Here is a 26,130-nt window from a genome sequence, read left to right as displayed (position 1 = left end):
AGATATTCTTCTTGAGTTGCTCTCCTGGTTTAAACTCTAGAAGAAACATCACCAATTATGAGCTCAAAGGGGTGATCTTTTGTCCATTTTCTTTGTTGAGGTAGATTAGCTCTAGATGAAGAGGCTTCATTGTTGTCTTGAAGTGTGATTGAGTTTTGATTATTAAAAACTCCCCCTGAGTTTTTGGTTCTTTAATTTGAGAAAGGGGAACTTTCTGTAGGTGATCTATCCTGACTTCCTGCTCCTTTTGATAACCCGACGGATGGTGAATTTTGAGTACCGACGGATGAAGCTGGTTGTCTCCCAATGGATAACGCAGATTGCCTCCCGACGGATGAAGCATTATAAAACTCGACAAATGTTGAGTTTTATGCTTCATTGGTAGTAGATTTTTCTGCATTATCCTTTGATACTGTTTTTTGATCACTTTCATCATCACTGTCATCAGTAACCCTCTCCACATTGTTGAATCTGAGGCTCTCATGGTAATCTCCATCTTGAAGTCCTTCAATCTTTTTATCTTCAAACACAACATGTATTGATTCCACAATAATATTGGTTCTTAGATTGTAGACTCTATATGCTTTACCAACAGCATATCCAACAAAAATTCCTTCATCTGCTTTAGCATTAAACTTCCCATTTTGATCAGTTTGATTTCTCAGAATGTAACATTTACAACCAAAGACATGAAGAAAATTTAGAGTTGTCTTCTTGTTCTTGAACAATTGATAGGGAGTCATGCATCTTGCTTGATTAACCAGGGAAATATTCTGAGTGTAGCATGCAGTATTTACAGCTTCAGCCCAGAAATATGTTGGCAGTTTAGATTCTTCAAGCATTGTCCTTGTAGCTTCAATAAATGATATGTTCTTCCTTTCCATTACTCCATTCTGTTATGGAGTTCTTGCTGCTGAAAACTCATGTAGAATCCCATTTTCCTCACAGAATGCTCTCATTACTGAATTCTTGAACTCAGTTCCATTTTCAGTCCTGATTCTTCTAACCTTGAAATCAGGATGATTATTGACTTGCCTTATGTGATTGATGATGATTTCACTAGCCTCATCTTTAGACTTTAGGAAATATGTCCAAGAGAACTTTGAGAAATCATCTACAATTACTAGGCAAAATCTTTTCCTTGAGATGGACAACACATTGACTGGTCCAAATAAATCCATGTGTAGCAGTTGCAAAGGTTCTTCAATTGTTGAATCAAGTTTCATCCTGAATGATGCTTTAATCTGCTTCCCTTTTTGACATGCATCACACAGTCCATCCTTAGAAAACTCCACTAGAGGAATGCCTCTAACTAGTTCTTTCTTTACTAGCTCATTCATGGTCTTGAAGTTTAAATGGGATAGCTTCTTGTGCCATAGCCAACTTTCATCCTGACTTGATTTACTGAGAAGACAAGTAACATATTCTGCATTAGATGAGTTGAAATCAGCTAGGTACACATTTCTTTTTCTCACACCAGTGAGAACCACTTTGTTGCTTCTTTTGTTAGTCACAACACAGGCTTCTGAATTGAAGGTTACTGAGTTGCATTTATCACAAAGCTGGCTGATACTCAACATGTTGTGTTTGAGACCATCCACTAAGGCAACTTCCTCAATAATGACATTGTCCTTTGAAATCAAGCCATATCCCACAGTATAACCCTTGCTGTCATCTCCAAAAGTAATACTTGGGCCAGCTCTCTCCTTGAACTCTGTGAGCAGGGTAGAATCACCAGTCATGTGTCTTGAACAACCACTATCCAAGTACCAAAGATTCTATCGGTTTCCCTGTACACATCAAAATCAAATCAAGTTGATTTTGGTACCCAAGTTTCCTTGGGTCCTGCCTTGTTAGCTTTCTTTTTCTGTTTTTTAGGGTTTATCTCATTTGACTTGGGGATATCAGATTCATCCTTGGTTATTTGAGTTGGGCCTTTGAAACCATTCATTGCAACAGAATTATCATGCATATTATAATCAACAGGGAATGGCATGCTATTAGTGAACATGTTATTCCCGTAAGGCATGCTAAATGGCATTTGTGGCATACTAAATGCATCATAATAGGGATTAGGTACAAATGGCATATTAGCAAACTGTGCATTCATATTCTGTGTAGACATAGCATTCATAGGCATGGGAGGCATGGCATTCATGTTAGGAAAGTGGGGTGGCACAGACATGGAAGTAGGCATGGCAAATTTGTAATTAACAGACAAATGATTTACACTACCACACTTGACACAGATTTTTCTAGGAGCATATTTATCAGGTGTGTAGTTATTGTGTTTGTTAATCCCTACTTTACCATTTCTATTATTTTTCTTTTTAACCTCTATTTTCACCTCAATCTTTTCAAGTCTGTCACTTAACTGTTTGATAGTCATGTGACCAATATTAGCCTTTTTCCCTTTCTTAACTTGACTCGATTCTCCTGAAACAAAGTTCTTGGAAACAGATCCATACTTTTCATTCAGCTTAACAAGTTTAGCTTTACTGACAAGCTTGCTTACAGCCGACAGATGAGGATTTTCATTATTCGACGGATAACCCTTTTTGTTATCCAACGGATGATCCTCATCATCCGTCGAGTCTACATCTGTTAGAACTCTATCCACCAAATTTGGTTCTAGTTTCTCCTTGTTCTTTTTCCAGGATGCATCACAGAAGGACTCGATTCCTTGAACTTTGGTGATTTGAGCATGGACATCTCTAGATATTTTCCATGCCTTAATCACCTCCTGTTCACGCTCGAGCTGCTTCTTCAAAATTTCTTCTTTCTTCAAGGACTCGGTTAATTCCTCCTTGGCAATCTTACACTCAATTCTTAATTTTTCAAAATCAATGAACTGAGACTCTAGCACATTATTTCTCTCACTTAAAAACAAATTGTTTTCTTTGATTTTGGCATTTTCTTTAGTAAGAGACTTAAGTGTAACACGCAAATGATATAACTCTGTAGACATGTCATTTATAGCATCATTACACTCAGCTTTAGATAAATGTGCAAGGTTTGTAGTAAGTACCTGATTACTTGAAGAACTTGTTTCTGTTTCATCAGACTTGGCCATTAGGGCTAGATTGACATAGCTGACATCTTCATTTTCATCCAGACCATCTGCTGCCCAGTCATTTTCTTGTGTAATGAAAGCCCTTTCCTTTTATTTGAGCAGCTCAAAGTATTTTTGCTTATAATCCACGAGATCAAACTTTTTCTTACTGGAATCTGACTTTCTACACTCACTGGCAAAGTGCCCTACCAAGCCACATTTGAAACATTTGAATTTTGATTTATCCACCATGTTTCTATTTGTCTTGGCTGCTCAAAAGTTCTTTTTGAACTTGATCTTGGTAAATCTTCTGGAAAGAAATGCTAAGTGTTTATCAATGTCTTCCATGTCATCTTGGCTCAAAAATTCTTCACTTTCTACTGCAAGCCCCTTGCCCTTGCTTTCACAGACCCTTGAAGTTAACTCAACAACTTCTATCTTCATCTCCTTCTCTTTCTCAACTCAACAACTAGTGCAATGGACCCTCCTTTCTTCTTTCCTCTCTCCATCCTCTCATCTTGCTCTATTTCAAGCTCATAAGTTTTCAGAATGCCATACAGTCTCTCCAAAGTAAACTCCTTATAATCCTGTGAGTTTCTTAATGAGACTGTCATTGGTTTCCATTCCTTTGGAAGAGATCTAAGGAATTTCAGATTGGAGTCTTTTGTCTGATAGAACCTTCCATGCAACTTTAGAGCATTTAGCAGTTTTTGAAACCTACTAAAAATGTCAGTGAGAGACTCACTTTCTTCATTATGAAAATGCTCATATTGCTGAATCAGTAGCTGCATCTTGTTTTCTCTAACTTGCTCAGTGCCATCACAGATGATCTGTATTGTATCCAAAACATCCTTGGCAGTTTTGCAGTTGATAATGTTGTCAAATATATCACCATCAACTCCATTAAACAGGATATTCATGGCCTTCTTATCCTTCCTGGCTTGTTCAATATCAGGATCAGACCATTCATGCCTTGGCTTGGGGACATATGGCTCATTTCCAGTTCCAGCTCTCATTGGAACATGAGGGCCTCTTTCTATGCAGTCCACATAGGCCTCATCTTGAGAAAGCAAATGAAGATGCATCTTTACCTTCCAATGATGGTAATTATCTTTATCCAGAAAAGGAATCTTGACTCCAACATCTTTTCTTGTTCATCTTGCTGTATTGTTTTGATCTTTAAACTCTTTGTTCTTCAAGAGCTTGCTCTGATACAAATTGTTAGTCCCTTAACAATATAACATGAATTACAGCAGGGGGTTGAATGGAATTCTTGAAACTTTTTCTTGAATAAAAATGTTCTAACTCATATATATATATAAGTGTGAATTGATTAGCAGAATGCGAAATAGTTACTTCAAATGATTCAAAACACAAGTAATTAAAAACGAGAGTCTTTAAAAACTTTCTGGTGGATTTGAATGATTCCATCAGAGATATATAACATATATCGAGAGAACTCTTTGTGCAAAAAGCTCACATCTGCTTACAAAATGATAACAACTAAGAACGAGAGAAATGCTAAGAATACAGCTTACAAATGTTTCTCTCTTGGTTGCTTAGTTCCTTAGTTAGTTAGTTGCTATTCTATTGCTGCTTCTTGGTTTATATATCACCAAGATTACAAAGTAATAAGACGGGATAATAAAACAAAAACTATCAAGTCTAATACAATGCTACTTCATTACTCTATTCCAGCATCTTTGAATATCTTCATAATAGCATGGAAATGGCAATGCTTCTTTGTTCTCGAAAACCCAGTTGAATAGGCTACCACATTCCATTTGCATACACTCGACGCATGTGACTGTGTTGTCACTATCAACAGATATTTGAATTCTTTATCCATCGAGTTTATGATCATTCGTCGAGTTATTGATCATCCGTCGGGTTGTTGATCATCCGTTGAATTCATTGTTGTTTATCCGTCGGGTAGCAATCAGGCACTTGACTCCATTTCATTTATACAGAATTATAAGACATCATCTATGTACAATTAATCAGCCTATTCTGCATATCTAGTTATATTCAACATGACTTAAGTACTACTACAGATTCTAAACAATGTGTATGCAAAAATGTGCTACATACTTATGATTACATAAGCTACTCACTCGATGGATAATAAGTCATCATTCATCGGGACCAAAATGAGTTATCCGTCGGGACTATAATCCTTATCCGTCGAGTGCTACATTTTCACTAAGTAAAATCTACCAAGGTGTTTTGTTCATGAAATCATCAAGTACACAACATATACACAACACTCACCCTTGCGATTCTTTTTATATATTTTACAGTTGAAAAGGATATGTATGATAGTGAAGTTCCTCAGTCCAAAGTGTGGGCTAAGGTTCCAGTTTGAGTTGGATCGAGCTAGTAGGAGCTTCATATGGTAGAGAGATAGTAAGATTGGAAGAATAATTATATTATCAGTTGTAAGTTAAATTAGTTGGGATTTGGTACGTTGTAATAAAAGTTAAGGTTATGGCTTATTTTCATACTTTAACCTGTTGCGATCCGTGGTTATGTAAAGCAGGGTCGTTATAAATAATATTTCTTATACAGGTTTATATTGTGTAGGTGTTGTGGACCCCAAACTTCTGACCCGGGTTTGGAGGGCGCCATAGGTTGGTATCAGAGCTACAGGTTTTAAGTCACTGAAACAAGCCTAGATTGTCGGGATTGGGTAGAGGGTTAGGATTAGGAATAGGAAATAGAAAGATAAGATGTTGTGAGGTTGAGTGCGATTGTATAGTAGATCTCCGGCATGGTTCGTATTGCGATTCGGGATTCTTAACTTGCGACGTGATTCCCAGACAACGGCAATGGCAGATCCTGATTTCCCTGTATCATCTGATCATTTGGAGCTTTCCGTTCGAGGATCGTCATCTTCTCTTAGATTTGATTGGCACCTTGTTCCTCCATCAGTATTAATGGCACTCCCTTCTGTTATGACAGTTGCACCTCTTCAAGTTATTCCACGCTATTCTACCACCTCTTGTTATGAGACTACCTATTTAAGAACCTCCATCTGTTTATTCTTATTTTACCGGACTTTTAGCTGTGAATGTATCTTTTCAGTTTACCCTACCCCCTGTTCTATACCCCCAGTTTAGAACTTGTCCTATGAAGCAATTGTACCTATGAGGATGGATTTGAGAGTTGCAGTAAATGGCGAGTATTGAGATACAAATAAAGGTGAGAAGAAGTTTAGAAAGAAGATTCAAGTGTCCGGAGGATAGCTGTTACCAGGTTACATGAAGCTATTAGTGATTAGGCCACCCATGACTAGCTTGTGGAATGGAGTAGATAAGTGTTGAAGAGAGAGAGTTAAAGGAGATTATGGATCTGGAGATTTCTTGAAGTTAGATAATGGTGTTATGATGATGTGATATATATTTTAACAAGATGATGTGACATTAGCCGACTTGTTGACTATTGGATAGTCTGTTCCCCTTAACGATTGTATAGTTGATAACGAAAGTATTACCAGTATGGAAGCTTGATGTGAAGCTACGAATAAGATAGCATGCAACGACAACTGAAGTCTTCGTCGATTAAGGAAGGCAAATGGACCCAATAAAGGAGAGAAGGTAGATTGAAGTATATGGATCTTTATATGATCGTTTCTTTAATTTGGAACCTTGTTATAAGAAGGAAAGACAACAACCAACTCATATCATAAGGACAATCAGATTTGTGATTTTTAAAATTTTTAAACCAGTTTTCAAAAAAGATTTTCTCTTACAAAATTTCTAAAAGCCTTTTTGAATAAAATAAGTTTTAAACCTTGATTGTCAAGTTACGACTTCAGTTTCTTGTTTGTTAAAAGACCCGGATTACCTGGAAGGATACTTGTTTCAGACTTAGTATTGTTAATTCAAAGGATAAAGTAACCCGCGATTATGAAGAAGTTGATTATTCCTAATAGTAAGGTGCACATATTGTTTGATAAAATTTACAAGAGAATCAGCGTACGGAGTAACTATTCATCCAATTACTAAGACTATCAGAGTTCGAAGAATTCATTAATTTAACAGAAGCCGGGGCATGACCGAAGAAGATCGGGAAGATTTCCAGACCTTTCCAAAAGAAGAATATTATTAACAAAAGGATCGTTATGTTGAATGATTCGGGGTTATTCTCAACTGAAAAGAAAAAACTCGAGGTTATCTGGTAGGGACGCCATTATGATTGAATTGTTAAAGTATTATATGTGTAGGTGCGATGTTAAAAAAAATGCAAGATGTGACAAGTAAGAATCTACAATAATGCTTAATTTGCGAAGGCATTTTAACGTACTTTCTAAAGTTGTTATATGACATAATGGAGATATGATCGAACAAGCTCGAAAAAAAATGAATACAAGTGAAATATGGATGGTGACTAATGGTATCATTCTTGTCTTCAATACTACAGCTTTTATCCTCTTTTTGAATCCTAAATATGTATGAACTTCTTTTCTTGAAAATTCTTTGCGGTTATAAGAAAAAGGAGGATATTGCATTCCTTTTCAAATTTAATTGTTCCCTTCAAGTTTTGCTTTCTGATTGGGACAAACAGTGTTATGGTGAGACGCTTTGTCGGAATGACGAAGAGTCGGGTGGGACGCCACCTAATCATATGTTGTATGCCATATGGTACGAAAGACTAGCCATCTTAAGTACCAATGTGGTTGTCTCATTCATATTCAAATCCTTGTTTCTTCATTCTTTTCAACTCTAATTTTTGTTAAATTGTTAACACTTCTAGTTGTTTCGTTATACTATCGTTCTTTTCAAAAGTTTTTCAAACAAAAAATCAACGTATTCTGAACCAAGCGGGCAAAGTTCCATTTACCTCTCATGCATGGAAAGGAAATAAGGGCATGTGGCGAGAATTGTAAATCACTAACCCGGTCAGGAATGCACTAAGAGTCAAGGGAATCTACTCCAATAAGGATTCCAAGAATGAGAGTTTATGATTTGTCTGTGAAATATGTTATTCCGAATACGGATGCGGTGACGTGAATGATAATTGTGGATACCTTACGCGTTAAAGTATTTAAAGATGTGAGAGAAACTTAATTGTTTATCTCTCAAGGTTTTGTTGATAAGATGAAATACCCTGTTGAATTGATAAGATTAGGATCAAAGGACTAACAAGTCAAGAATGTGTAATTGTTGAATAAGTAAGTACCAATGGTGGAATTGAGATTTCTGGCAGTAAGTTGTGAATAATTGATATCATTTGAGATTAGAGGGTTTGCCATTATTTTAAGGAATGGACTAACTATTTAAGCGTAAGGCCCAGATAGACTGTCTTGATGAAAGGATAATTTTGAAGATATTAACTAAGAATATGATGAGGTATAAAGAAAGAAGGAGAGTAAAGAATTTGTTAACGATGATTACGGTGATCAAGATGTGAGCATTATGGTGATTAGGAGATAAATGAAATTCAGAAGCAAACAAAATTTGAAGATTTTATAGCAATTAAGGAGTTTCAAGATATGTTTCCAGATGAGTTATCAACAGTTCCTCCAGATAGAGAAATGATGCTCGCGATTGACTTAGCACCTGAGACGAAGCCAGTGACTAAGGCCTTACCCAAAATGGTACCAGTTAAAATGAGGAAGTTAGTAAAGCAGATGCAAGAAATGTTAGAAGAAGGAGCGATTAGACCTAGTGTACCCCATAGGGTGCACCAGTATTAATTGTTGCACCGGTATTAATTATTAATAAGAAAGATGGAAGTATGAGATTATGCGTCGACTAAGGAAAGCTCAACAAGTTTACTATCAAGAGAAAGTATCTATTACCTCGAACCAATTATTTTTTCTGAAAGATTGGGAAACATGATATATATGGAGAAAAGTGTAAGATCTATACGAACCATAAAAGTTTGAAGTATGTACTCACGAGGAAAAGAAAATGTAGAGGCAAGTGATAAGCAAAAAGGAGAGAACGAACATAGAAACCGTACTAGAAGAATTATCTATGGAATTTTAGAAGTTGGAGTTGGAAGTCAGATATATAATCCCAAGGAAACAAGGATGGGTAGTGTGACCTTTCAGTCAGAATTGTTAAGAAAAGATAAGAAGATATCAAGGGAAGATGATGGATCACGATGTTAACAGTTAGTAAGAGGAAGATTATGCACCCAGAAGAACGATCATGATATTCCTAGGTTTTCTTCCAGCATTTGGATGTTACAAGTAAAGGAATTAGGAAATGAGATCCTACAGAGAATTCACAATATAAAGTATTTAATTTATTGAAGAAATGCCAAGATATACGGAAATTTAAAGAAAAATAATGATAACCAGGTATAAGATGGAAATTTCAAAATGGATTAGGAAGTGTTGGACATGTCAAAAAAATTAAGGCGAAGTACGGGAGGCCTAGTGCATAAGGGAGACCCAGGGAGTGGTTTTACAAGAAGCGAATTGTGAAGTGTACCAGTGATGTTAAGGAAAAAAAAGAATGAAATTATGAGAGTATGTACTGATTATCGGGAGTTTAACAAAACAACGAATAAGAAGAAGTGAGACCCTATAAAGAATTGATTACTTACGAGACCTAATTTAAGAAGTATGTTATATCTCGGGGATTAACTTAAGATCCGACCTGAGAACATATCAGAGATTACGATTAAAGTGAATAAGAGCATTGCAAGCTCTGGTGATATTATGTGAAATAACAAGTGTATCAGGCTATAAGGAATTAAGGAACGTGGTGTATAAGGAGTACTTGGATAAGCAAATTGTATTTGTTAATAACATCCTCAGCTATTCAAGGAATAAGAAAGTCTGTGTGGAATGCCCAAGGATTTTTCTCCAAAGATCAGAAGGAAAGCAACTATACGTTGAGTCTTCAAGAATGAAATTTTGACTAAGGTTAACAAAAGATTATGAATTAATCCATTAACAACTACCTAAGCAAAGCCGTATAGTAACAGATGCCTTATGCCGACCGAAAGGATTGGATGTAATTAAGACCACCGAGGAGTTAATAAACGAATTGGAAAGAGTGGAATCTGAAGCATAGTTTCTTGTGATTCTTTTATTCAGATTCCACTCTTTCCAATTCGTTTATTAACAGTGGATGAATCATAGTTTCTTGTGATTCTTTTATTCATTGTAATACATGAATATATGAGATTTTTTTCATCCTTAACTGATGGAAAAGAGTAAGAGATGTTTAAATGTTTGGAAACTAAGTTGAAAACGAGCACCGCCTATCATCCTTAAACGGAGAGTCAAAGTACGGAAGTGATTCAAGAAATGTAAGATATTTTGAGAGGTTGAGTTTTAAGGAAACACTGGAATGATCATTTATCAGCGATGTCAGCTTTGGAATGCCACTTTACCAAGCTTCATGTGAACGCAAGTGTAGGTACCAATTTTTATTGAGATAAAGTGGGAGAAAGAAAGTTGTCAAATTCTAAGTTAATTCAGCACACCAAGAGCGTAGTAATATTGATTCAAGCAGCTCAGAGTAGACAAAAAAAGAAGGCGAAATTGTATCGAGAGAGAATATGAGTATAGAAATAGGACCGGTAGTGTTGGTACAAGTTTCATCTTGAAAGGGACTGGATAAGTTTGAGTAGAAGGGACAGGTTAAGTCCTAAAATTAATGAACCATTCGAGGTATTGATAAATATAGGTAAAGTTGTTCATAAGTTGATGTGACCGTCACAACAGTGTGTACATATAATGTGTTTTGCATGTCAATGTTAAAGTAATAAGTATTTGATTTGAATTAAGCAAGTGGTTAGGAGCCAAAGGGCTCTTGTCTAAGTTTATTCTGCATATAGTGATCGATCCAAATTCTTGATCGTTAAAGGCGAATTCTTGGAAATGAGAGTATATCCATAGTAAGTACGTTTGAAACTGTTAGGGCGGAAAACACGCGCTAATAATACACGCAAGTATACGCGTTCGCAAGTAATATAGAATACTTTCTAGTTCATTCCCACAGAGACTCAGACTAATTATGCTCAATTAACACTTACTCACCAATGTATGATTACTTCTCAATGTCAAGAAAATAACACGTAGATTTGATTAACTAATTATTAACTAGAATTAACTACGAGAATTAAACACTTAATTGACACTTGAATTAACAATATTAAATACACATAAGATCATAACTTCATTACTACTTCTTTCAATAGTTATTGTTATTACCCTTAACATGTAATGGTGATGAAATTAATCGAACAACACAAAACTAATAAAAGCCAACTTTCGTTGTACCAATACCATTCTACCAAACATCCACAATTAAGATAGAAGTGGAATAGTCATCAATTATGTTGAGACCCTATATGTCTACAGAATTTGACAACATATCGATTTAAGCACAAGTTATTCCTTATGATTACACAGGGCAAGTAAAACGGTTAGAGTTACCCACTAATCATGCATACACATACATGAACCTATGCTAGCATGACAAGTTCTAAATCTCAAGATCCACCGTCGCTTCACAAGAGATTAACACCCTATCTTATATGTTCGCGATGCACATAAGACGAATAAGCACAACCACTACCAGATATCATACAATTATCACACACTAAGGTATTAAACAACTAACTAAAGAATTCCATAGTAAATCTGTTATGACCCCATGATCACGATTAGCCCATGATTGAACTCATCGTCACCATGGGTTCAAATGAAAACATGATAATAACAGACGAGAATAATTAGTAAAACTACTTATATTAAACCAGAGTACGTCACAAGAGTAAATAGGTTCAAAGCAAAGAAAACTAGCATCCACTGTTACAATGAATAAAAGAATCACAAGAAACTATGCTTCATCTTCGTTGCGGTGTGCTAAAACAGTTCTCTTCCTTATCTCCTTGCTCCTCAATTAATACCATGATTCAACACACGTGAAACGTCTCTGAAAACTACTTATATAGAAGCCCCCCAAAACCCAGCCATTTAAGAAGTCAGAAGTCCAGCAGAACAAGAACTCTAAAAATCAGATTTTAATTTCCCACCCCTGAGCGGCCGCCCAGCAATCCTGAGCGGGCGCCCAGCTTCCTGAGCGGCCGCTCAGCCAGGCTGAGCGGGCGCCCAGCACCTTTCTGGAAAATTAATTATTTTGCTCCCGTTCTTTGCTGCATTCTGCTCCTAACTTCCCACTTGCAATGCCAAGCAAATACTAAAGCTTATTCTTGATGAAATCTCTCCACAAATGCAAGTAATACCCTGAAATGCACAAACATTAGAAAAACGCATCAAATACACAAAATACTTGATTTCAAGACATCAATTCAAGCTATTATAAGACGTTGTAAGTGGTATAAAATGCCACTTATCACACCCGCAAACTTAAATTGATGCTTGTCCTGAAGCGTCACAGACTCAAAAACAAAACAAAAACATGCATGAATGCAATCTATATGAAATGCAGTGATCCCCCTCACTATGACCAAACCAACCAATTCACGACATCTCAACAAATGCAATTAGGCGACTAAGATAATTCAAATCATGCAAACTAACATACAACCAGAAACGTGGTGTGTGCGGATGCTTAACAGATATGTTTCGAAACTAGATCAATTATCATAACTCGACTATCCTCAAGGCAATCACATGATTATACGAAGAATAAATTTTTAGGCACAAAATGACTTAAACACTTCAAGATTACTGGAGCTTATTGCGGAATCATGCTTTTTATTCAACACAACAACAATGCTTATTTGACCGTGCAATGAGTGAGTTCCACAAAAGACTTATACAATGGCATCCATTTAGGGAGCGTTAGGTTAGCGGATCCCAGACTATAAAAGCCTTAGGTCACTAGGCACAAAGTCCCCTAAGAACTTAATAACTTGAATACCATAGAGCCCACTCGTGATCAATTATGCATTAACTAATTACATTTTTTTCTCTTTTTTTTTCTTTTTCTATTTTTTTTTTCAAATTTCTGAGCAAGTGCGTTTCACTCCATCTTGCTCAACCCTAGACTACTCGTATTAAAATACGAGCCGGCTACTAGCCATTTGACGCCTAGCCACAATTAGCAATGAATTCCAATTTTTACTCCAATTTTTTTTTCTTTTCATGCCTTTTATCATTAAGAACCTATTATAAATTCTAAGCATAATCAACAGATTAACCTCAAAAACCATCCAACCATGACAACAATCTAGTCCTTAAGCATTCTCCAAGACTTAGTGAAATTACAAGTGTTTCTAGCATGCATGTCATCCTACAAGACTCAAAATCACTCTAACGGTATCACTACACTCACATCAATATCACAAATTAATTGGTAAAGCAATGCAAAAAGGATCATGGTAAATGCATGAGTTAAATGACATGATAAATAAAGCTATAAAAAAAACAAAAAAAAAACTATATGGTAAAATATGCAGTTATATGAACTAAACTATCATGAATATGCAACTATATGAGACACACAACAATATTCCTTAACTACCACCCCAAACTTAAAATCTTCACTGTCCCCAGTGAAGGTAGTAGAAAGGAACACAGGGTATACCTACTCGGAGAAATCATCATCATCACCCTCAGAGGGTGGAGTATCAGGAGGCGGATAAGCAGAGTCCTCACCAAAAACGGGCCACTGGATGTCAGCTCTAAGGCCTCTAAAAGCAGTCCCAAGTGCAAGGGTAAGCTCCTGAGCAAACCTACTTTGCGTCTCGTACATAGCATCCATCCTCCTCGACAGCCTCCTATACTGGGCATCATCCATCCCAGCACCCTCTTGAGCTCTAGAAGAGCCTGCCTCATCACGCCCCGGCCTAGCCATGGTAGCATCAGCTGCTGGACGTCCTCTTGGAAGACGATAAACCAGCCCATGCTCCTCGGGCTCTCCACCCGTCCACTCCTGCATCGCATTCAGAGTCCCTGAATCAATATGAGCGGTTGGCATCTGCAACTGCTCGTGAGAAGGCCAATGAACTCCCACTGCTTGGCATAGATTCGTGACAGTAGATGCATAAGGGATGTTCATGTGCTTCGCTCCCCTTAAAAACTTTAGAATTCCTTGGTAGATGAACTCACCAAGGTCCACATAATACTCTTCATTCAAAATACCCCATAACAACCTTGCTCGCTCAACTATAACCTCATGTGCATGTGTAGTAGGCAGAATATTAGCAAAAATAAAGGCATTCCATGCACGGGCATACCTATTCATTGCAATCGCCGGAAAAGAATGATACTCATTAGTCCCAGTCTTGAACTTCCAAACCGTGCCCGGTTGATAGAGAGTAGCACAAATTAAATCCAAATCAAACTCCTCGAAGGGCTTCTCATTCCAATTCTCCTCTGTGGGCTTCCTCTGTCGCTGCCCAATCACACGGCGAATCGCCTCAGGATGATAATCCACTGTAAGCCCATGAACAACAGTAAACCCATTCTTTTCAGCCTTTGCGTTCGCATAGAACCCGCGAACCACGCTCATCGGAACCGCCTCCGGCGTCTCACAAAAAGAAATCCAACCCTTTTCAGCAATCATCGGCAAAAACTCACCATCCTTCCCCGATGGTAATAATCCCCTCTCCTTCAAAATTGGCTTACCCAGAAGCCTAGTATACTCCTCCTCAGCAGCCCTATCAAACAACCGAGGTCTCGCAGCAGTACCTCTTGAAGAATCAGTAGTAGGAACAGTGCTGCTGCTATCAGTAGTCCTGGATCTCTTGGGTGCCATTGAAACTGAGAAAAAGTGTTTAAGATTTGTATTTTGGAATATGGGAGAGAGTTTTAAGGTTGAAAGTGTATGGGGGAGTATATGGAATAGTTGTATGTATATATAGGGTAAAGATTAGGGTTAAAATTTGATTAGGAGTGGGGTTGAGGGTTAAAAACGTGGGTTAATGGGAAGAGGATTCGTGGATAGTGGGCTGTGTTTTTATTTTTTTGTTTTCTAATTTTTTTGGATTTTATAAGGCTTAAAAAAATTCAGGAATTCGGGGGCTGAGCGGCCGCTCAGCAAAGTTGCGCGGGCACCCGGCATCCTGAGCGGCCGCTCAGCAGAGCTGAGCGGGCGCCCGGATGGTGACTGGAAAAAAAAAATTCTTGCCCTTTGTTTCTGATTTTTTTGTATTTTTGGATAGTTACTGATTCCTAAGGGTTCCTATAACAACAAATCTTGGGTTGCCTCCCAAAAAGCACTTCTTATACGTCATTAGCTTGACGTAGCATACCTTTCTCAAGTTGACAATAAAACGACACTAACCACTTCCCGGTTTGTCGTGTCCCTATAGTAATGCTTCAAATACTGACCATTAACCTTGAATGCTTGGCCTGGATCATTCTCAAAAATCTTCACCGCTCCATGTGGAAACACAGTTTTGACAATAAAAGGTCCAGACCACCTTAATTTCCACTTTCCAGGAAAAAGTCGGAGACGAGAGTTGAATAAAAGAACTTGCTGCCCCGGCACAAATGACTTAGGATATAGCTTCCTGTCGTGCCACCTTTTCACTTTTTCCTTGTACATTTTGTTGTTCTCGTACGCTTGGAGTCGAAATTCATCAAGTTCATTTAACTGAAGCATTCGCTTCTTCCCAGCTGCATCTAGATCAAGGTTCAACTTCTTCAATGCCCAATAAGCTTTATGCTCAAGCTCCGCAGGTAAATGACATCCCTTACTATAAACAAGTTGAAATGGGGACATCCCCAATGGAGTCTTGTATATTGTTCTATAAGCCCAAACAGCTTCATCAAGCTTTAAAGACCAATCCTTCCTTGACAGGCAAACAACTTTCTCTAGAATGCGCTTGATCTCTTTATTAGACACTTCCGCTTGACCATTTATTTGAGGATGATAGGCAGTAGCAACACGATGATTCATATTGTAGCACTGCATCATAGAAGTGAACTTACGGTTGCAGAAATGCGACCCCTCATCACTTATGATTACTCGTGGCGTTCCAAACCTTGTGAAAATTTGCTTATGAAGAAAATTCAACACTACCTTTGCATCATTCATCGATAGAGCCTTGACTTCTACCCATTTTGAGACATAATCGACTACCAGCAAGATGTACTGATTATTACAGGATGAAACGAATGGTCCCATGAAATCGATTCCCCAAACATCAGAGACCTCGACTTCAAGTATCACATTTAACGACATCTCATCCTTCCTCGCAAGATTCCCCACTCTTTAGCAACGATCACACCTTAAAATGAACTGATGAGCATCCTTAAATAAAGTAGGCCAGAAAAAACTTGCTTGCAGAATACGAGCTGCTGTCTTTTCACCACCATAATGTCCACCATAAACTGTGGAGTGGCAGTCTCGTAATATCCCCTATGTCTCACAGAATGGGATACATCTCCTAATGATCTGGTCAGCTCCTTGTCTAAACAAATACGGTTCATCCCACATGTACCACTTCACCTCATGTAGAAACTTATTCTTTTAAGTTGTATTCATATTAGGAGGCATTATGTTGCTGACAAGATAGTTCACAATATCAGCGAACCATGGCTCTTCCTCCTGAACTGCGAACAACTGCTCATCCGGAAAAGATTCGTTGATCAATGTCTTATCATGTGAAGTAGAATCGGGATTCTCCAATCTAGAGAGATGGTCAGCTACTTGATTCTCAGTACCTTTTCGATCCTTGATCTTTAACTCCAATTCCTATAGTAAGAGCACCCAACGAATAAGTCTAGGCTTCGAATCCTTCTTGAAAACCAAAAATGCGGCCTGACCGCATGATCAGTGAACACTGTCACCTTTGTCCCAAGCAGATAAGATCAAAATTTTTCGAAACCAAAGACTATAGCCAAGAGCTCCTTCTCAGTAGTGGTGTAGTTCATTTGAGCTCCATTTAGAGTCATACTAGCATAGTAGACCAAATGAAAAAGATTATTCTTACGCTGCCCAAGAACTGCTCCCACCGCATTATCACTCGCATCACACATCATCTCAAAAGGCTCTGTCCAATCAGGTGCCGTAATAACTGGTGTAGTTATCAAACTCTTCTTGAGAGTCTCGAATGCCGCCAAGCATTCATCATCAAATTTGAAAGGCACATCCTTCTCGAGCAAGTTGCACAACGGCTTAGATATCTTCGAGAAGTCCTTAGTGAAACGCCAATAAAAACCCGTATGACCAAGAAATCTACGGATCCCTTTCACAGAAATAGGGGGTGGAAGATTTTCAATGACTCCCACCTTGGCTTTGTCCACCTCAAGACCCTTGCTAGAGACCTTATGCCCAAGAATAATGCCTTCACGCACCATAAAGTGACATTTTTCCCAATTGAGCACCAAATTAGTTTCTGCACACCTTTTGAGCACCGCACGAAGATTATTCAAACATTCATCATACGAATGTCAAAAGACGGAGAAGTCGTCCATGAACACTTCGACATTATTTCCAATCATATCAGAGAATATAACCATCATACATTTCTGAAAAGTGGCAGGAGTGCCACATAAGCCAAATGAAACTCTGCGAAAAGCAAACGTGCCAAATGGACAAGTGAAGGTAGTCTTTTCTTGATCCTCTGGTGCAATGCAAATCTGATTATACCCCGAATAGCCATCCAAAAGAGAATTATACTCATGACCGGCCAACCTGTCAAGCATCTGATCAATAAATGGAAGAGAAAAGTGATCCTTTCTCGTGGCCTTGTTCAACTTTCTGTAATCTATGCATACCCTCCATCCTGTGACTGTTCGAGTGGGGATGAACTCGTTCTTCTCATTTGCTACCACAGTTATACCTCCTTTCTTCGGTACACATTGCACGGGGCTCACCCAAGAACTGTCAGAAATAGGATATATGATTCCTGCATCCAGCCACTTCAGAATTTCTTTCTTCACCATTTCTTTTATGATAGGATTAAGTCATCGCTGTTGCTCAACAGTTGGCTTACTATCTTCCTCTAGCAGAATTTTATGCATGCAGTACGAAGGGCAGATCCCTTTGATATCTGCTATAGTCCACCTAATAGCCGATTTAAATTCTCTCAAAATCCTCAAGAGCTTGTCCTCCTCACTAGCTGAAAGGTCAGATGCAATAATAATAGGTAAAGTAGATGCATCACCTAAAAATGCATACCTCAAGTGTTCAGGCAATGGTTTAAGCTCCAAAGTAGGTGCTTCCTCAATAGATGGTTTGAGCTTTCCTTCAACATTCTTGAGATCAGAAGTACCAAGAGATTCAAATGGCATGTCTAGCTTTCGCTTCCAAGGAGAAGCATTTAGATATTGTAGTTGCTCATTGCCATCCTCATCATCACTGTCAAACTCCCCTACTAAGGCTTTCTCTAATGCATCAGACATTAGCATATGATCAAGTTCTGAAGTTATCGCAGAATCAATCAAATCCACCTTTAAGCACTCCTCGTCTTCTGTAGGGAATTTCATCGCTTTGAATACATTGAATGTCACATCCTGATCCTACACCCTCATAGTAAGTTCACCTTTCTGCACATCTATCAAGGTGTGTCCTGTAGCCAAGAAAGGTCTTCCCAAGATTATAGGGATCTTCTTATCTTCCTCGAAATCTAAAATGACAAAGTCTGCAGGGAAGAAGAGCTTATCCATCTTTACTAACGCATCCTCCACTATGCCTCGTGGATATGTAATAGAACGATTAGCCAATTGTAGAGACATGTAGGTGGGCTTTGAATTAGGCAAATTCAACTTTTTGAAGATAGACAACAGCATCAGATTGATGCTTGCTCCCAAATCGCACATGCACTTGTCAAAAGACAACTTGCCAATAGTGCAAGAAATTGTGAAGCTACCTGGATCTCTAAGCTTTGGAGGTAATTTTTGTTGCAGCACAGCACTGCGCTCTTCCGTTACAGCAACGGTCTCAAGGTCAACCAGTTTCACCTTCCTTGAAAGAATACATTTCATGAATTTCGCATAACTAGGCATTTGCTCCAAAGCCTCAGCGAAAGGTATGTTGATGTGAAGTTTCTTGAACACCTTCAGAAACTTCCCGAACTGCTTATCCAGTTTTTGTTGTTGCAATCTTTTAGGGAAAGATGGTGGAGGATAGAGCTGTTTCTCCCCAGTATTACCCTCAAGAAGAGTGTGTTCAACAGTAGTCTTCCTTGGTTCCACAGCTTTCTCCTTTTGCTTCTCATCTTCATTACCAACTTCAGCTTCTCCGTCTTTTTCTTTTTCAGCATCAGCAATTTTTCCAAACCTTAAGGTAATAGCCTTGACTTGCTCTTTAGCTTCCTTCCTGCATGGCACTTCAGTATCACTGGGAAGTGTGCCAGGTTGACGATTGAGTACTGCATTGGCTATTTGACCGATTTGATTTTCCAAGGTCTTGATAGAAACAGCCTGACTTTTGCATAATAGATTGAGTTCCTCAAAATCAGCACTAGAAGGTGGAGCAACACCTCCCTGTTGAGGATATGATTGCCTTTGAGCATACTGCTGTGGTTGCTGAAATCCAGGTGGATTAAACTGTTTACTTACGCCTTGCTGATATGGTTACTGAATAGCATTCTGAGTATTATTCCAGCTGAAATTGGGATGATTTCTGTTGTTAGGATGATAAGTAGCTGGCACAGGCTGCTGCGGTCATTGATAATTGTTCACATACTGAACAGATTCATTAACAAGAGAACACTGATCCGTAGCATGAGAACCTGCACAAAGCTCACAGACCATAGCTATCTGATTGACTCCATAGGTGGCTAAAGAATCGACCTTCATAGACAGCGCTTAGAGCTGCGCTGCAATAGCTGTAGCTGCATCAACTTCCAGAATACCTGCTACCTTCCCAGGCATCATCTTTTGAGTTGGGTTTTGATGCTCATTTGCAGCCATAGTTTCAATAAGATTATAAGCCTCGGTATAGCTTTTGGCCCACAAAGCGCCTCTAGCTGCTGCATTGAGCATGGGCCGAGATTGGGCCCCCAAACCATTATAGAAACCAGTGATCACCATCCAGTCAGGCATACCATGATATGGACACTATCTCAACATCTCCTTATAGCGCTCCCAAGCCTCGCACATAGATTCTGTTGGTTGCTGCGCAAACTGAGTAAGAGCACTCCTCATAGCTGTAGTCTTTGCCATTGGATAGAACTTTACCAGAAACTTTTGCGCAAGATCCTGCCAAGTAGTGATGGACCCAGCTGGTTCAGAATGTAACCAGTCCTTAGCTTTATCCCTCAGAGAGAATGGGAAAAGCCTCAGCTTGATAGCCTCATCAGTCACACTATTATATTTGAAAGTACCACAGATCTTGACAAAATTCCTGATGTGCATGTTGGGGTCTTCAGTTACAGCACCTCTGAACGAAACAGAATTATGCACCATCTGAATAGTGCTCGGCTTGATTTCAAAAGTGTTAGCCTGAATAGCCGGATGAAGGATGCTTGACTGAATGTCGTCAATTTTAGGCCGAGAAAAGTCCATAAGAGCTGGATTAGCTAGAACTATACCATCACCCATGATTACTGGTTCTGTCTGCTCACTCTCTTTATCCGAATCTTCAAAATCTATCTTCTCCGGAATATCAATAACTGAGTCTGTCTCCTCAGTTGTATCTAAAGTCCTCTTGCGAGTATGAGAACGTGTTTGCATAAACACTCGCTAAAGTACCTGAAACACAACCGAAAACGATAAGTAACACGTCTTAATCAATGAGTCCTAATGACCACTGATGGTAAATGCATAAACTAAATAAATACGCCGAGTCCCCGGCAGCGGCGCCAAAAACTTGTTAGGGCGGAAAACACGCGTTAATAATACACGCAAGTATACGCGTTCGCAAGTAATATAGAATACTTTCTAGTTCGTTCCCACAGAGACTCGGACTAATTATGCTCAATTAACACTTACTCACCAATGTATGATTACTTCTCAATGTCAAGACAATAACACGTAGATTTGATTAACTAATTATTAACTAGAATTAACTACGAGAATTAAACACTTAATTGACACTTGAATTAACAATATTAAATACACATGAGATCATAACTTCATTACTACTTCCTTCAATAGTTATTGTTATTACCCTTAACATATAATGGTGATGAAATTAATCGAACAACACGAAACTGATAAAAGCCAACTTTCGTTGTACCAATACCATTCTACCAAACATCCACAATTAAGATAGAAGTTGAATAGTCATCAATTATGTTGAGACCCTATATGTCTACAAAATTTGATAACATAATGATTTAAGCACAAGTTATTCCTTATGATTACACAGGGCAAGTAAAACGGTTAGAGTTACCCACTAATCATGCATACACATACATGAACCTATGCTAGCATGGCAAGTTCAAAATATCAAGATCCACCGTCACTTCACAAGAGATTAACACCGTATCTTATATGTGCACGATGCACATAAGATGAATAAGCACAACAACTACTAGATATCATACAATTATCACAAACTAAGGTATTAAACAACTAACTAAAGAATTCCATAATAAATCCGTTACGACCCCATAATCACGATTAGCCCATGATTGAACTCATCGTCACCATGGGTTCATATGAAAACATGATAATAACACACGAGAATAATTAATAAAACTACTTATATTAAAATAGAGTACGTCACAAGAGTAAATAGGTTCAAAGCAAAGAAAACTAGCATCCACTGTTACAACGAATAAAAGAATCACAAGAAACTATGCTTCCTCTTCGTTGCGGTGTGCTAAAACGGTCTTCTTCCTTATCTCCTTGCTCCTCGATTAGTACCACGATTCAATAGACGTGAAACATCTCTGAAAACTACTTATATAGAAGCCCCACAAAACCCAACCATCTAAGAAGTCAGAAGTCCAGCAGAACAAGAACTCTAGAAATCAGATTTTAATTTCGCACCCCTGAGCGGCCGCCCAGCAATCCTGAGCGGGCGCTCAGCACCTTTCTGGAAAATTAATTATTTTGCTCCCATTCTTTGCTGCATTCTGCTCCTAACTTCCCACTTGCAATGCCAAGCACATACTAAAGCTTATTCTTGATGAAGTCTCTCAACAAATGCAAGTAATACCCTGAAATGCACAAACACTAGAAAAACGCATCAAATACACAAAATACTTGATTTCAAGACATCAATTCAAGCTATTATAAGACGTTCTAAGTGGTATAAAATGCCACTTATTGAGAAACCCTCGAGTAGAAGAGTCTACTTCCGAACTAGAGTCAAATATGCTTGACAAATATCCTCACTCGTTTAGTTAGACTAGATTCTGAGGACAGAATCTTTTTAAGGGGGGAAGGATATAATGACTCGTGTATTTTTGAATTATTTAAATATGTGATTATGAAAATTATTAAATAAATAAAATATGTGTATTGGTTTTGACCGCTACGTGTTGTTTAATTAATGTGTGATTTATGGTGTACTAAGTTGTCCACATGATTAATTATGGAGTCGTACTGAATTATTTTAAATTTCAAAAGTGGATTTAGTGCAAATTTAATTGCATAAATATTTGGAATGTCTTTAAATTTATTTTTATGGTTCTATAATTATAATAGTTATTTTTGGGATTTTATAAAATTTAGAAATCAATATTTTATTAATTATTTATCTTTAAATGATTTTCTGATTGTGTTTATTTGTAAAATCCATATTTAATTCCAGAATTATTCAAAAATCAAAAAAATTCATATTTTACTAAGTTTATAATATTCTGAGAATTTTGAAATTATTTTGGAAATTTTGGGGATTAATTTCACCCGTGCGTTATTTCGTTTAATTGATAAAAACGGGTATAAATTGTGTTTCATAAATTATTTTAAAATTACAAAATTGATGTTTTTATAAACTCCGGGATATTTGTAAAATTTTAAGACTATTTTCGTGATCTTATAAATTTTTTTAAAGTGCAGCTCGGTTCGCTAATTTTTGACTGCGTTTATGTTGTGCATTTCAGAAATATTTTAAAAATTATGAAGATTTTATTTTATTAACTTTTAATTATTTCGGGAATTTTTCGGTGTATTTTTGCGTGCACCTCGATTCGTTTAATTGAGGAAAACGAGTCAGAAAGCCAGTCTCAAGGATTACCAGAACACGTGTTTGATTTATACTAAATTGTAATACACGAGGCAGCAATTGAAAATATCTGTTAATAAAAATAAAAACGCGGTACCACCGCCTTCTTTCCTGCTCAGTCTCGCTGGTCTCTCTCTCTTCAATCTTATTTTATCTCTCTCCTCACTCCTCTCTCGATCTCATCTCTCTCGTTCTACAAATTCACTCATTTTTTTTCTTATCCCCTCTCCCTCCTTCTCCGTGCTTCTCTCGGATTCAGGTGAGCTTCGGCCGCCTCTTTTCTTTTTTTCGGAGGCCGTTGTTCCGGTTGCGGCTTCGATGTATTCCTGCGTTGCTGTATATGTACATCTTTGTGTGTATCATGTGTGTTATTGTGTGTGTTGCGTGTGTGTGTTATTGTGCATGCTGTGTGAGTGTGTGTTATTGTGTGTGTTGTGGGTGTGAGTTATGTATGTGCGATTGTGATGTGAGTGGTGGCGCGTACGCGCGTGGTTGCTGCAGTGTTGTTTCAGTTAGTTGGTCGCCGTGTTATTGTCTTAGTTATTCGTTTATTAATTGGGAACTTTTATATATATTCTTATGCAGGAAATTTATTGAATATATTCATGATATAATAAAACTGATTTCTGTGCGGGAAATTATAAAAGTTAATTGGTGGAATTCGCGTTGGAAACCCGAAGCAACGGGTACCCGCGAATTTTACCGCCGTCGGTGATGAACCTCGGCGAGCCGACGGTGGACGGTGATGAATTTATTCTGAGTCCTAATTTTTATAAAGTAAATAAAATGAGTCATGTAATTAGTTTCGTATGGGAATGGTTGTGAAATTGTGAAAATTGGATTGTGATTTGTGTTATTGACGTTGATGATGTTTCGACGGGTAGTCCGATAAACAAAGGGGACGTTGTCCGATTTCCGGGAAATCGAACTACGCGGACAACGGAAATACGGGAGCATATCTAAGGATTATCGGGACGTCGAGCGAGCATAAGTAAATATATATACATATGCTTTATACAAAACCTGATTGTATGTTGTAGTGAAACATTTTGCCAAAACCAATAACCCTAATTTCATACAATGACGAGTATATGTATTTTCTGAAAATGAACACCGAGTTGATTTTTGAGGACGTGAACCCTAACTGATGCTTGTATTGCAATAATGTATGTGTTACGAGTCGGGTTTTGTTAATGCATGGGTAGATTGTTAGCGAGGATATGTCAAGCATAATCGAATGTCTAAGTTAGGGTGTTTCGACCTTGTAGGTTCTAGTCGGAATGCCCGAGAATTGGCATTGGACGAAAGATGGTGGTCCGTCGAAAAGCTCAGTAAGGTTCCAATCAAAGGACTTAAGTGTTAAGGTCAAATCCAGAGTGATCAAGTGGATAGACAATAAAGCCTAAGAGACAGAGTCGGCTCAGAGTCGATCAATAAAAGTTGTAAAGCCCTGTAAGGTAAGTACTTCTGAACTTTTCTTCAAAATATATTGCAAATATTTTCGAACTGTTTTATATCATATCACTATTATTCAAAATAACTCATGTTTTATATTGCAAGTGCTTTCAACTATTTAACCTTGAACCCTGATTTTTCTTGATCTTGAGCCATAAGCCTTATTCTTTGGAAACCATCCTTTGTTAATTTTCAGATACCAAACCACCCAAATATGATACTATTCCCCAAATGTATAACTACCAAACACCAAACATTGGAAGAGAATTGTTTGAAAACACAAAAACTTTTATACTCCAACCATTCTTTATAACATCAAAGAACTATACTTTGAAAAATCATTACTGGTCTAATACCTGATCCTTTTACAAACTGAAACCGTTCTTTATACATACCCTGATATACCCTTGTGATATCCATGAATTTCCTTACGTTTTCATTCAAGTGTTTAATCATCATTGATTATGATCTTGTTTTATTGAAGTATATTGTTTATCATACCGAACTATTTTAGAATTGGATAGTTTTCTTATATGGACCAGATTCGTGGTCGAATTAGGCCAATGTGTGCCTTGGATCCAGTTTGTAGAGCAGAGCTGTGTGCTTTGCTCGGGGTTAGTGCGTGACTGATCAGCAGCCTAACCTTGATTTTAAAACTTAAAATGAATATCCAATTCTAATGATTGTTTAACAATAAACCCGATTCTTCTGAATCATTCTATTTGAACATTGCTTAACCTCAGTTATCACTGTTCTGACTTGCTGAGCTAGTTAGCTCACCCTTGCGATTCTTTTTATATATTTTACAGTTGAAAAGGATATGGATGATTGTGAAGTTCCTCAGTCCAAAGTGTGGGCTAAGGTTCTAGTTTGAGTTGGATCGAGCTAGCAGGAGCTTCATACGGTAGAGAGATAGTATGATTGTAAGAATAATTATATTATCAGTTGTAAGTTAAATTAGTTGGGATTTGGTACGTTGTAATAAAAGTTAAGGTTTTGGCTTGTTTTCATACTTTAACCTGTTACGATCCGTGGTTATGTAAAGCAGGGTCGTTGCAAATAATATTTCTTATACAGGTTTATATTGTGTAGGTGTTATGGACCCCAAACTTCTAACCCGGGTTTGGAGGGCGCCACACAACCACTCCTAGGATTGAGGGAAGGGAGTGAACAGAGTGAGAGGCTGAGTTGCTCTCAGGTAAAAGGAGAGGAAAAGAGTGAACCAATGCAAGCTATTTCTTACATCTTGGAAAAGAGAGTGAGAGGAGTCCCATATTAGATGGTGAAGGTGAGGTTGTGAGGCCAAAGGGAGCCCTTGAACCAAGAATAGATAGAAAAAGAGAGAAAGCATGTGCAAAAGAATGGGAAGTGCCCATTGTTAGTGAGTTAAGGGATGTCAATGAGGCTGAAAATAAGTAATTATTTCAGTAATATTATCAAGCTATCTTAGACTCTGTGTGTTATGAAGCTGAGGCATTTACTCACCCTGTTCCATCTTATCAAACTTTGGCTGAACAGGATAATGAGGCTGTTGAGAAAATGCTAAACTTGGTTCATACAATAACTTCCATGCTAAGGGCCAAGGATGCAATCAACTCACTTCCACCTGCAGTTGGT

This window comes from Apium graveolens, chromosome 4, assembly GCF_009905375.1.
Source record: "Apium graveolens cultivar Ventura chromosome 4, ASM990537v1, whole genome shotgun sequence".
In the NCBI taxonomy this organism is placed as follows: domain Eukaryota; kingdom Viridiplantae; phylum Streptophyta; class Magnoliopsida; order Apiales; family Apiaceae; genus Apium; species Apium graveolens.
Note: the sequence above shows the minus strand (reverse complement) of the source record.